Consider the following 19620-nt stretch of genomic DNA (forward strand, 5'->3'; position numbering starts at 1 on the left):
ATATTCAATAAACACTCAATGAATATTTGTAGGTACAGAAACATATGGTGACCCTAGTATCAATTTTGGATCTTAAATAAAATATTGTCATAGTAAAACCACGAAGTTTTAAAAACAATGACAATTCTTATTTTAACTAATTAATATATTTCTACCATTAATATTACTTATTAATTATATTTGAATAATTAACCTAATTTTCTCTTAATTTTTAAATTTTATTAATATTTCTATTTAGTTGTTTTTGACATGTGCATCTTTAAAAAGTCTTATAATATAATAAATCTTCAGAATATGATTATTAACTTTGAATGAAATTTAATAAGATAAAATAATAATAATTTTTATTTCCATCTAATTTTTTTGTCTATATAATGCATATCATTTTAGTCTTGTAACACACAAGAAAATATAAAGTGAAATCCAACAAAATGACTTCTCAAAGTTGTCAATCTTCTTATCTTTTTGGTGTTTTATGTATTATTTTGATTTTGCATTCAGGTAAAGGGAGGAATTTTTCTATATCTCTTTTAATACATTTTTATTTTGATGAAACAATTTACATTTAAATTTAAGAATTTTTATTATTTGTATCTTTAGAATTTTTTTTCATAGAGAGAGAAAAAGATTAGCTTTGGTTGTTAGATCTACGTGATTCACCAACTTTTGATGAAGTAATGATAATATCGGGTGCAAAATTTGAAAAATATAAAGAAACAACTTTGTGTGCATAATAACTTATACATTTTTTTGTTTCAGGATCTGTTACTAGTTTGGACACTCCGGCTACACTAGATTGCCCTTATTGAAGAAATGGACCACCAACAGCATGTTACGTAGATACTTGTAATTCAAATTTAGGCACAGAATGCCTTAGAAAGGGATTTCAAAAAGGTGGACAATGTTGGTTTCCGGGTGGTCAAGATAATTGTTGTTGTTTTATTTAAGAAGCTACGGTGTATCATTCATATCAATGAAAAATAAAAGCTGCACCTTAATTTGTGTTTGAAAATTAGAAGCGGTAAGGAGTTTTTGTAATGTTGGAAATCTGTAAACCTCAATTATCGATAAATTCACTTTAAAATGAAAATAAATTCTCACCAACAATCTATGTTACAAATTAGTTCCATATTTCTTGGATGATATGAAATATATGAACTCGTCATAGATTAAAAAAACATTGATAAGGATTGCTAGTGTTTACAATTGTCATAATAGTTTAATACTAAATAGTGAGAAGGATCCAAAACTTATCTAATCAAAACTTTCATACCCAATAAATAATTGTTGATGAAAAAAATATAATCTAATTTAAACACAGGCATATTTTTTTTTTGTTATAAATGTTGTATTTTCTATGCGTTTAGGTGTAAATCAGTCGTTCGAGATAGGATTAAACTAAGAGTTGGATGAGAGATGGTGAATATCGTATTACGTGATGGACTACCCTATTGGTTAGTAACACAAGATAGTAACATAATCAATATGATTATGGTTACATGATACTATTAGTGTTGCAGGGAAAACCTAGAATAATTAAGTTTGAGGTAGGAAAATCATGAACATCCAAAGTTATTTTATATGCTTATATTCGTGTTGATTACTGATAACCAGAAAGGCTTGTGAAGACCTTTCAATTAACTGACTATAAAACATTTAGGGGATTGAGATGTCTAACTGCATACACTAGGTATATAACCCAAAGTGGTTCCGGAATCTCAAAAAATTTAGTAGAATGTCGAAGATCTCACAAACTAGACTCGAATGTGGGGACCGTTGCAGTTATGGTCTGCAGGGTTATATATAGGTGTATGGGATAACATGTCCATCTCAGTAGTGTATGTGGATAATGTGACTATCCTAGTCACGATGTATAGTTTTAGCTCTATACACGGATATCACGAGATATAGTTCTCATGAGATAGTTTAGGATGATATGCGATCCATACGCTACTCCGGATAGTTGACTATTATATTTGTGGTCAATGGCCTATAAGTATAGGAGTTTGTTGAACTCCTGATTCGATAATGAGCGTATGAATTTATAAATGTTTCAGTTCATACGGGTGGCAGTAGAAGAGAGTAAATCTAGATGATATGCTTATAGGAGGACCCTTGTTGGTCATGAGCTATATGCGTCATATATAGACTGGTACGGTTGTTGACACTTTGTTTTATTTGTTAGTGTTTTAGTTGGTCACAATACATAAGCGCCTGAGTCGGGATTTACGTAACACCAAAGCATACCTATCAGCTTGGATAACAGATTATCTATATATCTGTTGGAGAACTGTGGTAGGATAAGTATATTATTTCAGTATGTGAATCTTGAGTGTTTAAATAGATGTCTAACGCCAATGAGATGATCGTGAGGTGTATAGTTAAAACTCATACGTGTGGGATTGGGTTGAGATATCCTGATAGAGTTTTCAAGTAGACCTTGAACTGGGTAGAAGGGTAGTCAGAGATTCAATTGTTTATATCAGAAACGTACTAAAATTAATATCGCATCCCATGTTATTGTATTTTTTTGGATTTAGCAGGTAATTGATTCGGACTCGAAACTATGGACTTGGCATCGGGGATATGATGGAGTGTCTATCTTTTATGTTAAAGATTTTGTTCGGTTATTGATATATTATTTATCCTAATTCTATTTTTGTGAAAATTTTATTCTTGACCACTTCAATATATTTCAATTGATGTTTTCCCGTACCAATTATTTATACAACTGCTTATTATTCTAGACATGTAACTAGTAGATATTACATTAATTATGACTAATTGACCTACTATTTCTTTTTTTAAATTTTATTTTATAGAATAACTATTGTAAATAATATTTTTATTTTATTATTGAACTAGTGATCAATATTCAATAAACACTCAATGAATATTTGTAGGTACAGAAACATATGGTGACCCTAGTATCAATTTTGGATCTTAAATAAAATATTGTCATAGTAAAACCACGAAGTTTTAAAAACAATGACAATTCTTATTTTAACTAATTAATATATTTCTACCATTAATATTACTTACTAATTATATTTGAATAATTAACATAATTTTCTCTTAATTTTTAAATTTTATTAATATTTCTATTCAATTGTTTTTGACATGTGCATCTTTAAAAAGTCTTATAATATAATAAATCTTCAAAATATGATTATTAACTTTGAATGAAATTTAATAAAATAAAATAATAATAATTTTTATTTCCATCTAATTTTTTTTGTCTATATAATGCATATCATTTTAGTCTTGTAACACACAAGAAAATATAAAGTGAAATCCAACAAAATGACTTCTCAAAGCTGTCAATCTTCTTATCTTTTTGGTGTTTTATGTATTATTTTGATTTTGAATTCTGGTAAAGGGAGGAATTTTTTTATATCTCTTTTAATACATTTTTATTTTGATGAAACAATTTACATTTAAATTTAAGAATTTTTATTATTTGTATCCTTAGAATTTGTTTTCATAGAGAGAGAAAAAGATTAGCTTTAGTTGTTAGATCTACGTGATTCACCAACTTTTGATGAAGTAATGATAATATCGGGTGCAAAATTTGAAAAATATAAAGAAACAACTTTGTGTGCATAATAACTTATACATTTTTTTTTGTTTCAGGGTCTGTTACTAGTTTGGACACTCCAGCTACACTAGATTGCCCTTACGGAAGAAATGGACCACCGGCAGCATGTTGCGTAGATACTTGTAATTCAAATTGTGGCAGAGAATGCCTTAGAAAGGGATTTCAAAAAGGTGGACAATGTTGGTTTCCGGGTGGTCAAGATAATTGTTGTTGTTTTATTTAAGAAGTTGCGGTGTATCATTCATATCACTGAAAAATAAAAGTTGCACCTTAATTTGTGTTTGAAAATTAAAAGCTGTAAGGAGTTTTTGTAATGTTGGAAATCTGTAAACCTCAATTATCGATAAATTCACTTTAAAATGAAAATAAACTCTCACCAACAATCTATGTTACAAATTAGTGCCATATTTCTTGGATGATATGAAACGTATGAACTCGTCATAGATTAAAAAAACATTGATAAGGATTGCTAGTGTTTACAATTCACCATAATAATCAATAATCTGAACGGTATCATACACGCGATCGTACCAAGAGATATCATCATTAGTGAGAGACATGAGTCTCTGAGACCACCGTAGACATCCTTTGTTCTCCTTAAAAGCAACTGTCTGCGGCAAGTGCGAAATAAACCACTTGTACAACAGAGGTAGACAGCAGACAATAACTCCACCACCCTTCATATTCCTCAGGTGCAGAGAGAAATAGGCATCGCCCAACAAGGTCGGCACTGGATTAAGAACTGAGAAGATCCTAATAGCATTCATGTCCACGAACTTGTCAAAGTTGGGAAATAGCACTAATCCATAGATGAGTAGCACAAACAGAGCCTCAAAGGCATCTTCACTCCTGGCTTCTCCATAGAAGGTAGCTTGAGTGACAAGGAACTCGGAAGAAAAACTCTGAACTCCACCTTTGGCGATCAGATTAGCTCTAATCAGGTCTTCATCTATATGCAACAGACTAGCAATCTCACGAGCAGATGGAATACTCTCTAGGCCACTGAACGGCACCTGATCCAGAATAGGAATCTCAATAAGGTGAGAGTATTCTTCCAAAGTAGGCAACAGCTGGAAATCCGGAAATAAGAAGCAGCGATACATCGGATCATAGAACTGGACAAGAGTATTCATCAGGCCCTCATCAACTTGGGTAGTCAGCAGAGGTAGAAGCTTCCCATATCGAGCCTTGAAACCCAAGGGATCTAATACATAAGATGTCAGGTTCCTTAACTCTTTTACATCAGGCTGTCGGAAACTGTACTTCTTCGTATGCCTCTTTGGTCTTTCCATGTCTGAAAATTTTGCAAATAAACCCTTTTAAGTTCCTTGAAAATTTTCTTTTTTTTTTCGATGACATGAAATGCGGATGAATGCGTGAATGTATGAATGCAACAATCACACTCAAGGATCAAGCAAAGCACACCAAACAAAGGTCATGGGAAAGCTCGATGTATCCCTAATATCAATCATCTATTTTGGTGGATTTAGGTTTTCACCTTATCGACACCCAAGTTCCATTGATATTAACGGTACATGAACCGGCTCTGACATCCCTAATATCAACCATCCTTCTTGGTGGATTTAGGTTTTACACCTTATCAACACCCAGGTTCCATTGATATTAACGGTGTCTGAACGACTCAACCATGAATCACGGGTTTGTTGAGAGTCACGAGCATGGAGTCTCGGTTAAGAACCACCCAAAGGGAGTGTACTAGGGTTTAAAACCTGCCAGACATGTTCTATCAGAGGTTCCCATAATCATCGTTCCATCTTTCGGATATTATCGGAGGAACGAATACTCGTATTCCAAAAATATTCTCAAGAGAAACTCTTATGAGTGTAGTATCGCGTGACAATCGCATCAGAACTTACATCTGAACGACCTCCGCACTACGTCCTAAAAATAGGCCAAGATGGGTTTGGTAAACTAAGGTCCTTGGCTTCTAAGGCACATGATTGAAAGAATAATGCCTAACCACAAATAACTTGTGTGACATTATTAATCCAACATGACCTCCACCAAGTGAATGGACTCGCAAGTCAACTGGCTAAGGAATACTCCACACCAATCGACGAGACTATGCCATTCTCCTATCCTAAGGTGCACTCGAGTTCGGGTATAGAACTCATCTCACAGAGATCACCAAAGCAAACAACATTTGTATATCAAGCAATTCAAACATTACAATCAATATAGTTATCCCAAATTGTACAAAAATATGTCAAATAACAGATAATAATATATCACACAACAATGGTGAAAAGTTGGCAATACCACCAAGGATTCTTATCTATCCCCAGCAGAGTCGCCACTTTTCTGTAGCGGTGTATTCATTACTATATGATCTATTGATTAAATCATAAGCAAAGCATACAATGAACATAGAGTCGCCACCGCACTTTTATTTATCCTAAGGACTGGCTAAAAAGCGAACAAAAGCCTAAGAAGTTTTACGCGTAGAAAACCAATAAAAGATCAGATCGGGGTAAGGGGTAAATTACGCAAAGGGAAGGTGTTAGGCACCCAATGCGTCCTAGGTACTCCTAGGGAGCCCTTTTCACAATTGTTGTTTGAAAATTATTATTTGTTATGACATAAGTATTGTGCAAACATGATTGGGATGATGAGGAAAGAATGTACATGTTAATTATTTTTGTGTTTGAACGGATGAACTGTTGCCTACGTACCTTTCCATGAAAGGTAAAGGATCAAAACGCCGTAGTTCGGCTAAAAGATTTCCAAAAATTAGTGAGTTCAATTTTAAACACAAGCCCTAAGGTTTTACGTTACCCATGGGAGAAAACTCAACCTTATATAACAACTAGTCCACCATGTGAGAAAAGCTTCCACTTGCTAGAGAGGGGTTAGCCCTATAATAAGCAAGGAAGACTTACAATTCATCTACTAAGGACAAATAGGTGAGATTAATATCAACCAACTAGGGTAAATCAAACCTATAGCTAATGTATCAAAACTTAACAAACATGGACAAAGCCACAAAATCATTGAATGGGTGAAGTTAATTGATTTGGATTATTTACAAAATATGGTCAAGGTATGATTAAAGTCAATTCAAAATGAAGTATTTACAAAAATGGGATTTGGAAAATCATGGACTTAAGGTGCAAGTTTCTAATTTGGAAAGGAGTGAGAATGTTTGCACAACACTTATTTCAAGCTTTTTAAAAACATGTGTGAAAAGGTAGGACACAATGGGATGAATGGATAATGGGATGTAAAACTTCTTAGAAAGGTTCACCTCTTGAAATCATATAGAAGATGATTCAAGTGTGTCCTTAGGAATAGGCAATGAACAATATGGAATAAACAAGTAAGAGTGATACCGGATGCCACTCAATGGTCTTACACCAATCTCACAACAAAAGCGGATATCGGATACCAATATATGGATTTACACCAATCTCCTAAAACAAACATGGATCTCAGATGCCACTCAATGGTCTTACACTAATCTCCTAAAGCAAATGAACAAAAGAAAGAAGCGGATACCGGATGCCACTAAATGGGCTTATACCAATCTCCTACATATGATCATAGGAATACAAATGCCACATCACAGGGACTTACAATGAATCCTCACATAAACAAACAAAAGCAAAACAATGGACGTCAAATGCCAATCTATCTGGGCTTACTCTAACTTCCACAATATGATCCTAGGAATACAAATGCCACATCACAGGGACTTATAATGAATCCTCACATACAACATCAATGTGTATCAAGTAATGAGCAAGGAGGATATGAGTGACCAATGAGGTCTTACACTCTATCCCTTCCATATCATGGGAACAAAAGCCAATCTACATGGACTTACAATTGTCCTCAATGGGCAAACAACCATGTATCACAAAGACAAATGAAATAATCATGCACTAATGGCAAACAATGATGATGAATGCACAATGGAAAACTCAAGTAATCATGTATAAATGAATCAAGTAATCAATCACATAAATTCAAGTAGCACACACTATAACCATTCAATTAGGCTCAAGCAATGGGTGAGGCATTAAAGCCAACTGGAATAGGGTTAAAGTTGCTCTTAACCTTGCCATTGAGGGGCTAAGGTGAAGCAGATGAAGGGATATGAGGGGTGTGCCTCATCACTCTTATCTCTGTTCAGAGAGAGTATTGAATATTAGAAGGTGTGGGAGTTCAGAAAGTAGGAACTCTCTCCACATTTTATTGACTCGATAGATCTTGGGTTAGGATCTCAATGCTACAACCATGTAATGGGAGCAAGGAGAAGACTCACAGAATAGTGGGAGATAGGCTACATATCTCTTATATCCACCAATTGCCTTATTTAAAGGACTTTTCCTGCTTGGGACAAACATAAACAATCACAAACATTGCCTCTTAAGGAGGACTTCAGACAGTTGCCTGGCTAAGTAACAAGCCAGGTCTTCCAGACTACATGGAGACAAGAGAGTCTACCTCAATGCAAATTGCTATTAAGCAAAGCAAAGCAAGTTCTTAAGAGAACTAAGCAACTAAGGGTACCTGAAATCAATCAAATATAATCAGCATCCCAACATAAACAAAACAACAACATAATGATCAATCAACAATGTACAATCAATCAATGATGTGCATAGCACAAAGCTCAAGTGAACCAAGCACCCTACAACACAAACAAGTTAGTTCACAATAGTCAAATAAAACAACTCAATTATGAATCAACCTCCTTAAGGCATTAGCTTCTTAACCTGAAAAGTCAAAGTCAAACTCAAACATGAGTAACAAGACCACTAGGACAAGCCTAGGGTCCAAAGGATGGAAAAATCTTAAAACAGCAAGTAAAACATGATCAAAGTCAAGATAATTCAAATAAGAAGAGATCCCAATTGGTCTCATATCCAAACTATGCACTAAATTCATTTCATGCACAAATTAAGACAAAGTAAGCAAAGTTGAATCACATGAACAACCAGAATGATTACATCCAAACAGATATCAAAACAGCTCAATAAATTCTACAAAAATTATATCCTAAACATAAGACATTCAATGTGCTACATGTCAATTTTCATGCAATTTGGACTAGAGGAACTATGGGAATTAAATCAACATGTTAAGGCATGCAAAAACACAACCAAATTAGGTCACCAAAATGTACACCAACTTCAATCAATGGTAAAACAGTGAAATCAAATTAGAAATGAATGGGACCAAAGCCAAATTAAAGCTATACATGTTAGGAAGCACTCCACCAAATTTCATATTCATGGGATAAGGGATGAGCATTTAACAATACATGTAAGTTTGCTACTCAAGAAACAACCCAAAAATGCTAAACAGCAATCAAAAATCCAAATCAATTAGAAAATGCATCAACTAAATCCACAAAAAATCATGGTGAAACCTAACATATGAAAGTCACCTCATGCAAAAAATCAGAGCCATAGGCCTAGTACAAGCATGGAAAAATAAATCATGAACTCAGCATAGCATAGTGTGACACATATTCTCACACTCAAAACGAATATGTCATATCTATCAAACCATAGATCCAAAAATTACAAATTATATATCAAAATCTCCAGGCATGAGTCAAGAATCATCATATGAAATTTCATTCAATTTGGAGTAAGCATGATCATTTGGTGATTAAAATGGTAAAACATACAAATATTGCACACATGATAAAGATCAATATACCATTCCAAAATTCTACCAGGCACAACTTAAGTTACTATGCCTAAAAAATTCTAGAGGAAATTTGGGATCTAACAAAAAAAATCCCATCTAATTTGGACTAATATTGAATTTTATATGATTTTTTGAAGATTTGTTAATATGTGAAATAATTATTTAATGTGTAATATGGATTAATTTGGACCGAGTGGCACTTTCGTAATATTCCCGTTCCAGGCTTAAAACGCACAGCTTCAATAATTCGGTGTCAGCTTCCTATTGGTCCAAGCCGGCGCCAAACAGAAATTTGAAAATGGCCAGCGCTGAAACGGATTGAAGCACGGTATTTTCCAGAATTCATGAGCTTCTTCGCGCGTTCTTCGTTCATCACCTTCAGATGCGGTTATGAGCTTTTCTTAACCAAATGACACAAACGATATACCGATCTCTTCCTCTTCCAACGTAGATTACAGTTATGGCCATGGTTTTGTCTAAAGGTTAACATACATAAAGATCCGATCAAAAGAAGTTTTGGTACACAAACTTAAATCTATAATATCTTGATGATTAGTGGATGAAATCACGCGATTCAAACATCAATACACTCTACGTTCAACGATCTACTGAATCCACATGGAAATTGCAACAATTGGAAGATTCGAAAAACTCACCTTCTTGAAGCACAGTGTGAAATCTTTGCTTGTTTTGATCCAATTCTTGAAAACAGATGAAGGATGATGATTATGAAGGTGATTGGTGAAGAACTCTTAGCTCAAAGATGCACGAATCAATGGATTTTCGCAGCTGCCATGGAAGAGTGAAGCTTGGACAGTTGGAGTTCTTGCTCGATTCTTCCTTCAATCTCCACAAACAGAACTTTAACCTTACCTACACATGAAGAATCAATAGGAAAAAAGGCAAAAGCAATGATGAAATTCTTGAAAAATTGATGAAAATTGTTTATGTGGAAAATGGAGAAAGTGAGAGAGTTTGAGAGTTTTTTGTGATGGATCTGAAAAAATGATTATGGATCCTGAGTTTCTGTTAGAATTAAGCTTATATACTTCAAGTTAATCCAACTCATAATCATGATTAGCACCAATTTTGATAATTAGCAAATGTGCACATTTAAGCATTTTGGCCTTTTTGCCCTTGGATGGTTCCATGCAATGTAACAGTGATTTATCACTTTGAACAAGTCACAAATTTCATTTGGAAGCTATTGGAATTGGTCCCATGTCAAAATTCCATGTACTTTGAGTTTTGGACCATTTTGCCCTTGGTTTTTAATTAGTACACTTGAAAAATGACCTTTTTATGTGAAGGTTTTTGGCAAAATGTGATGATGGATTATGAAATTACATGTTGAATGGGGTTTGCTCAAAGAAGAACCATCCAATTTGGCCATTCCATGTGAAAGTTATGCCACTTTGAACTCGGGCATTTTCTGAAAATGATTTGACCATAATTTGTCAACCATACATGGGAATTGAGTGTTCTTGGACTTTTTGGAAAGGTGAGAATAAGATCTTCTACTTTCATGCTGGACAAAACTTCATTTGAAGCTTGTATGATGAAGTAATTTTTGGGAGAAAAACTTTCCATTTTTGGCAGGTGAGAATTACAGGTCATTTCCATTTTTGGAAACTTTTTGTCTGACTTCAAATCCTTCAACCTTGATCTTTGAAATGTCAAATGAGACTTGTATGGACATGAATGAGGTCTTTCTAACCATCTCACACCTTCAAATCCCTGATTAAATGCACAGTTGACCACAGTTTACCACAGTTGACTTTTATAGGGTTTTGGATGACTGGGCCATGTTCTGATGAATTCCAAGCCTCTTTCAATTGAGATCTTGATTCCAAATGATACCATAAGTTATATGAACTCTTTATGAATGATCATGGTGTCCAAATTCTTCAAGAATGGCCACCACGTATTGCTCAAGGCCTGATTTGACTGTTTTGACCTAGCTAGCTTCATCTGCAAGCAACATGGTTAGATGACAATATTTTTGTACTTTTGGTTAGTAAACATATGAAAAGCAATGCTATACAAATGTAATACATGCTTGGTGATCAAGAACCACACTCACAAGGTATCCCACCCACTAGGAGGGGAGCTAGGGTATGCAATGATCCTTGAGGCCATGATATGATATGATATGGGCCATGAGGGATCTTAGGGCCAAAATTGGGGTCTTACAGATGCCCCTATTTAAGGTCATTCTATCCGGAGAAGTGAAGTTTAGAAATCTTCATCTCGACGCGGTAGAATGGGCTTAAATAATAGTAATGAGACGAATTTTGGTCCCTAAGAGACCTCATGATGCAGATGTATGCATGCAAAAGCAAATTCTATGGGGAGATATATGGTTCACACAGAAGAAAAGACGATCCATCGGAGTAATACGCTCACCAGGAACAGATACTCTAATGAGACTCTTATTGGGACTCTAGTTAGGGGATAGTAAGAAAAAGAATGCGTGAGCAGGACACGACTCTGATTAGGGAAAACAAAACTGACACAGTGTGACTAAGGCACAACTCTGAGTGGGGATAACAGACATCGGACTGGAGAGCTTGCTGGGGAAGCAAAGGACTCACACTGGGGAATAAAGAATTCCAGAGGAAAATAAATCCTTTGGAAAGACACAAGCTGACTCAAATTATCCATAAAGGATACTTCGGATAAAAATCCGGACTCGGACCAGGAAAAGATCCACATAGAACCTCCCTGCCGGGAAAATGCATATATTGGGGAAACACCCATATAGCAAAGGGCAAAAATCACCAAAGGAAACTCCGCAGGGGAATGTCTAACAAAGAGACTCTCCTGGGAACAGCAACAAGAAATGAGGTGTCACCGGTATAAGGGCAACAAACTCAGGAAGAATGAATATCTAAGACCGGTATAAAGGTGAGAGATATCAATCAGCCAACATCTGATGAACACCAACAAAGGGTACAAAAACTCAGGAAAATCTAACTCCACAAGGGACCAACGTCATAATAGGGAGTAGGAAGGAAGGAACACCAGGGATACCGAGGTATATAATAGGTGACCGACCGAAACGTGAATTGGTATATATGCCAAGACACTCATCATCCGACAGGAGGGCTTGAAGAAGCAAAATCGACTTAAAGGATGGACATTCGAATCCACAAAGGGAAAACGAATCTTACTCAACTGGGGACACAAACCCAAAGAGTGCATGAGATATAATATCCATTACCGGCAGACCGTGGATAGAATACTCGCATGAGATATATTATCTATTACCGTCAGAACGTAGATAATAAACTCGCATGGTAAGAAACACCAGAGATACCGAAGTATATAATAGGTGATCTACCGAAAACGTGAGTTGGTATATATGCCAAAACACACATCCGAAACACAAACCGGTTAAAGGATGAATATTCGATTCTACAAAGAATACGAATCTTGCTCAATTGGGGGAAATCAACAAAGGATTCCAACTAAAGAGCGCATGAGACATATTATTCATTACCGGCAGACCGTGAATAATATACTCGAAAGGAAAAGACACCAGAGATACCGAAGTATATAATAGGTGACTAACCAAAAAAGAGAGACAATCGATACCAAGCATCTGGGTAAACGAACGACAACTCAAGGGATAAATTGCAAGCATCCGGCAATTATCCAACAACACAGAATATTCGACTCCGCAAAGGGGAATAACGAATCTTACTCGACCAGGGAAACACAAAAGGCTTCAACTGAAGAGTGCATGAGATATATTATCCATTACCGTCAGAACGTGGATAGTATACTCGCATGGAAGATTATCCACAACCGGTATAAGGGTTAATAAAGGATAAATCGACCGAAAAGAAAGGCATCGGGACACCACACTAGGTATATAATGATGACCAATCAAAGGGAGCAACACATTACCAACAAAAGGGTAAATGAAAGACTCACTGGGGATAAATTGCAAGCATCCGACAATTATCCACAAAAGCTGGGGATACATTGATAAACAATCAATGATCCGGGGAACAAATCACTAGCAAACGGTGAAAAGACCCACTGGCTACTTCAAAAGGATAACATTGCAAGCATCCGGCAATTATCCACGTGTATCATAAGATACAACTCCGCTGGAGAGGAAAAATCACAGCGACAAAGGATTTACAACTACCGAATACGGGGTAGAAGACCACAAACTCCATTGGGGATATAAATCACCACCGGGAATAAACTCTGTTTGGGATAAAACCACCACAACAGAAGATCCACCATCAACCAGACCGAACCACAGAGGTTACCACTACTAGGGGAAAAGAGATAGGACTTACGACTACCGGTATGAGGGCAGTAGCCAACACTCTGGTGAGGATAACAAGATTAGGGTTTATATGAATTCACTAACTCCACGTGGGATGGAAATATTTCACAAATCTGCACGGGAAATAAAAATAGGGTTTAACAACCGCAAACTCTGCTGGAGAGTAACGAAATAGGATTTATAACTACCCACTACTAGGCAGAAAACCAACAACTCTTGCCGAGGAAAAAAAGGTATATAACCACCAACTCCATCAATAGGGCAAGGAAAATAGGACTTACAGCCACCGGTATAAGGGTAGAGGCCCAAAATCGACTCTTGCGGAGGAATGAAGGGTGTATAACCATAAATTCCGCCAAGAGGAAAGGAACCCTAGGACTTACAACTACCGGTATAAGGGTAGAGGCCCGAAAAATCCGCTGGGGATAAAAATCACCACAGGGAAGCACAAGAAACAGACGACAAACGTCAAATTCGGGAAAGATCTGAAAAGACAGACTGAATCAAGACACGTCCTAATGAGGATATAACTCAAATAGGAACATCCATCCCAATATATGTGTTGGGAGGAAACGGAAGAAACCGTCATCCACGAGGGTATATCTCAGTGGGGAACTGCAGAAGGAAAGACAGACACTTTCTGCTTATAGGGCTGACTCTACATGGAGAGATTAACACCCGACATCTGCTTAGGAAGATCTATAAAGATCTATATCACCATAGCAGGGAACAACAACAAAGGATATATGGCAAAAATGCAACATGAATATCTGAATGTTTTATGAATATGCATGAATATGCGTTATTTATGTTTGATGGATGCTGACAAAACAGACATTTCTAACACAACAGGTCCAGGAATCAAACGTCCGGTATTACACTTCCAGGGGAGAAACCAACTGGAAAGCCAATCTGCTGGAGATCCACATGCTATAACAGCGAAGATCTGCGGGTACTGCTGGGAAGCGGAAGCAAAAGAATCAGAGATAACTGGAGAATACCAATTCTGAGCAATGGATCAGCGATCACCCCAACTAGGGCACAGAAAGTCACAACGGGCAAAACAGCCACCAAGACGAATCTGTCGGGGAACAAGAGAAAATCTCAAAGTCCTGCAGGGGATCCTAGCAAACACTGCTATGGGAACGGATCCAACATAACTCCATTAGGGAACAACCCACTGAGGGAGCAAAGGTCACCCGGATAGAGTTTGGCTGCACAAGCAACTCTACTGGGGATATCATCAATCACTGTCGAAGATACATCCACTGAGGGGGAAAATAGATCACACAAGTAGATTCTGCAACATAGCCACACTACTGAGGATCAAAAGCATCAAGATCATCCCAACCAACTGGGGAACAGAGGATTTGCTGAGGGAACGGAGAATTCACCAAGCAAACTGCTATAACAGCGCTCTGTCGAATATACCAATTCTGACGGAGATCTCTGAAAAATCACAAATATAATTCGTCGCATCACAAATCTACTGACGGCTCCACCGGAGATCTACTGAGGATTCTACATGGAGGGAGAAGATAAATGTTCTGTTGAAGAGAACAAACACTCTGATGGAGAGGAGCAACAACTCCGCGGACGACTTCGCCGGGGAAAAGGTAGAGTACCGGGCCTCAAACCACTGACTTACCAGGTCTCTCAAAAAGAAAGCGACCGTGCTGAGGAAACAGACAAAGCTGGGAAATATGGATGAAATACCGGGATCAACCCACTCAACCACTGAATCTTCAAAAAGAAATCAACCATGCTGAGGAGAATCACTGCCGGAGACGAAACTGAGTCTTCAACAAACACTCTGCTCTGACTGCACTGGCAACTCACTTAGGGAGGAATACGGGATACGGGGATATCCACCCACTAACCACAAATTTTCTGAACAACCAAACAAACAAGCCGGGGAGAGACTACTGCTGGAGAACAGACCGAGTCTTCAACACACAATTCTGCTTCGGGGAGAAAACATCCACAGAAGCTCTGCTTAGGGAACAACCCTAACAACCAATCTCTGCTTGGGGAACAACCCCAACAACCAGAATCTGGAGAAGAAGGATACAAACCAAACCAGGAATATAAACAAATGTCTTACCTGTTGGAAATCATGCCACCCTTGGGAGAGCACTGAGAAATTCGTTGAGTATCCTTTTATCATTGTGAATGTTCACTTTGTTTAAAACAATAAATTTTGAAAAATTTTGTTTTTAAAACGATGATATTTTTATCAATTAAAACATGCAAAACATTTGTTGAATTGAAACAAACAAGAGTGCAAATAATTGGATAAAAGCTCAAATTTATTTGATGGAATGGTAGTCTGCAAATGGCAAGACTCCATAGATCTGTACAAATTTGAAATCAGTGATATATATTGGAAGAGGGCTACATTGAACATAATGATCCTTTCTCTACCAATTTGAATCTCGATGTATTCGAAGCTTCAGTTGACGACGAATTGAGAATCCTCTGACGAAAAGACAGCTGATGAAACAGAAAGTCTTGTCAGGATGCAGTTTACTTGCCTGAGTCCCTAATTTTTGCCTAGATTGCCCCAGGGTGAGGTACTCAATCTAGCAGGATGCAAATATTGCTTTTTCAAGTCTCTAACTTTTGCCTGGATTACCCTTGCGGGTTCCCCATCGAGACGCTCATTTTTGCCTAAGCCGCCCTTCCGGGTTTTCAACTTAGCGAGCTATTCTGTTTTTTCGTTTGCATATACTTTTTTTTTATTAGGCAAAGTATTTCTTAACTGCATCTGAATTCACAGGACGAGTGAAATCCTCCCCATCCATTGTTGTAAGCATCAAAGCTCCGCCTGAAAAGGCTCTCTTAACAACATATGGACCCTCGTAGTTTGGAGTCCACTTGCCCCTGGAATCGGGCACGAAAGACAAGACTTTCTTGAGCACGAGGTCACCTTCTCTGAACACACGAGGCTTGACCTTCTTATCGAATGCTTTCTTCATTCTCTGCTGATATAACTGACCATGGCACATGGCAGTCAATCTCTTTTCTTCGATCAAGTTCAGTTGGTCATAACGACTCTGAACCCATTCAGCATCAGTCAACTTGGCTTCCATCAAGACTCGCATTGACGGGATCTCCACCTCTACTGGGAGAACAACCTTCATGCCATAAACAAGAGGGAAAGGGGTTGCCCCTGTTGAAGTGCGTACAGACGTACGATATCCATGCAAAGCAAATGGCAGCATCTCATGCCAATCTTTGTACGTGACTGTCATTTTCTGGATAATCTTCTTGATATTCTTATTAGCGGCTTCAACAGCCCCATTCATCTTGGGTCTGTAAGGAGAAGAATTATGGTGTGCAATCTTGAACTCAGCGCACAACTCATCCATCATCTTGTTATTCAGATTAGATCCATTATCAGTAATGATCCTCTCTGGCACACCATAACGGCAAATCAGCTGGTTCTTGATGAACTTCACAACCACCTGTCTAGTCACATTCGCATACGAAGCAGCTTCAACCCATTTGGTGAAGTAGTCGATTGCTACGAGGATAAACCTGTGTCCGTTGGACGCTTTTGGCTCAATCATGCCAATCATGTCGATTCCCCACATAGAGAAAGGCCATGGTGATAAAATCACATTCAGGAGTGTCGGAGGAACATGAATCTTGTCCGCATAAATTTGACACTTGTGACATTTCTTCACATATTTGCAACAGTCAGACTCCATTGTCAACCAATAGTAGCCTGCTCTCAACATCTTCTTAGCCATAGCATGTCCATTGGAATGAGTACCAAATGAACCCTCATGGAACTCAGTCATCAATAGGTTTGCTTCGTGTCTATCCACGCATCTGAGCAAAACCATATTGAAATTTCTCTTATACAACACTTCACCACTGAGGTAGAAACTGCCTGACAACCTTCTCAAAGTTTTCCTATCTTTTACAGACGCCCCAGGCGGGTAGACCTGGTTCTGGAGGAAATTCTTGATATCAAAATACCAAGGCTTGTCATCTTTGACTTCTTCGATTGCAAATATGTGAGCTGGTCTATCCAAGCGCATTACAGTAATATTGGGGACATCATTCCACCGTCTGACTACTATCATAGAAGCAAGCGTAGCAAGAGCATCTGCCATCCGATTATCCTCTCGAGGAATATGATGAAATTCAACTTCTGTGAAGAAAGTTGAAATCCTTCTTGCATAATCTCTGCATGGTATGAGACTTGGCTGATTCGTCTCCCATTCACCCTTGATCTGATTAACAACCAGGGCCGAATCACCATAAACGTCAAGATGCTTGATTCTCAAATCAATACATTCTTCAAGTCCCATAATGCAGGCTTCATACTCCGCCATATTATTCGTGCATTTGAAAGTTAGCCTTGCTGTAAAAGGAATATGAGCACCTTGGGGATTAACAATTACTGCCCCAATTCCATTTCCATACTGATTAACAGCGCCATCAAACACCATCGTCCATCTGGAACCAGGTTCTGGACCTTCATCAAGTGTAGGCTCATCATAATCTTTCATTTTCAAGTACAGAATTTCCTCATCAGGGAAGTCAAACTGAACTGACTGATGATCTTCAATTGGCTGGTGTGCTAAATGATCAGCCAAGATACTACCTTTGATAGCCTTCTGAGCTCGATACTCAATATCATACTCAGACAACAACATCTGCCAACGGGCAATCCTCCCAGTTAAAGCAGGCTTCTCGAAGATATACTTAATTGGATCCATTCTGGATATCAACCAAGTTGTATGATTTATCATGTACTGGCGCAAACGCTTAGCAGCCCAAGCCAAAGCACAGCACGTCTTCTCAAGCATAGAGTACCAAGACTCACAATCAGTAAACTTCTTACTGAGGTAGTAGATAGCAAATTCTTTCTTCCCTGATTCATCTTGTTGACCGAGTACACAACCCATCGAGTCTTCGAGAACTGTTAAGTACATAATCAGAGGTCTTCCTTCCACAGGCGGAGACAAGATCGGAGGTTCGGACAGGTACTCTTTGATACTGTCGAAAGCTTTCTGGCAATCCTCGGTCCAATCATGGGACTGATCTTTCCGAAGGAGCTTGAATATCGGCGCACATGTGGCAGTCATGTGGGATATAAATCTGGAAATATAATTCAAGCGGCCAAGAAAACCTCGGACTTGCTTCTCAGTTTTGGGTGCAGGCATCTCCTGTATTGCTTTGACCTTTGCAGGATCAACCTCAATACCTCTTTCGCTGACAATGAAACCCAATAACTTTCCGGAACGGACTCCAAAGGTACATTTGTTCGGATTCAGGCGGAGTCTAAACTTCCTCAAACGCTGAAAAAGCTTCAACAAATGCTCAACATGCTCAACTTCCGTTCGGGACTTAGCAATCATATCATCAACATAGACTTCTATCTCCTTGTGCATCATATCATGAAACAAGGTAGTCATGGCTCGTTGGTACGTGGCTCCGGCGTTCTTCAAACCGAAGGGCATCACTCGATAACAGAATGTTCCCCAAGGTGTGATGAATGTTGTCTTCTCCATATCCTCTGGTGCCATCTTGATTTGATTGTATCCGGAAAATCCGTCCATAAAGGAAAAGACTTTGAATTTAGCTGTATTATCTACCAACATATCAATGTGCGGTAGAGGAAAATCATCTTTTGGACTAGCCTTATTCAAATCTCTATAATCAACGCACATACGGACTTTTCCGTCCTTCTTAGGAACAGGCACAATATTGGCCACCCATTGAGGATATGTAGAAGTCACCAGAAACCCCGCATCAATTTGCTTCTGAACTTCCTCTTTGATTTTCACTGCCATATCTGGATGAGTTCTTCTGAGCTTTTGCTTCACTGGCACGCACTCAGGATTCAAAGGCAGGAAATGTTGCACAATATCTGTATCTAAACCCGACATGTCTTCATATGACCAAGCGAAGACATCTGAATATTCTCGTAGCAAACTGATCAAATCCTTCTTGACAGACTCTTCAAGAAGTTCCCCAATCTTAACCATGCGAACACAATCCTTAGACCTCAAGTTGA

At 37.8% G+C, this 19620-nt stretch overlaps 1 long non-coding RNA gene across 1 annotated transcript; it reads left to right on the top strand.

The window, feature by feature from the left end:
* The first annotated feature begins 3271 nt into the window (after positions 1-3271).
* On the top strand, positions 3272-3892 carry LOC127075502 (uncharacterized). Its single transcript, XR_007786485.1, has 2 exons — positions 3272-3373; positions 3634-3892. It is a non-coding gene; the product is annotated as an uncharacterized LOC127075502 (long non-coding RNA).
* Positions 3893-19620: the final 15728 nt, after the last annotated feature.

The sequence above is a fragment of the Lathyrus oleraceus genome, chromosome 4 (assembly GCF_024323335.1).
Source record: "Lathyrus oleraceus cultivar Zhongwan6 chromosome 4, CAAS_Psat_ZW6_1.0, whole genome shotgun sequence".
In the NCBI taxonomy this organism is placed as follows: domain Eukaryota; kingdom Viridiplantae; phylum Streptophyta; class Magnoliopsida; order Fabales; family Fabaceae; genus Lathyrus; species Lathyrus oleraceus.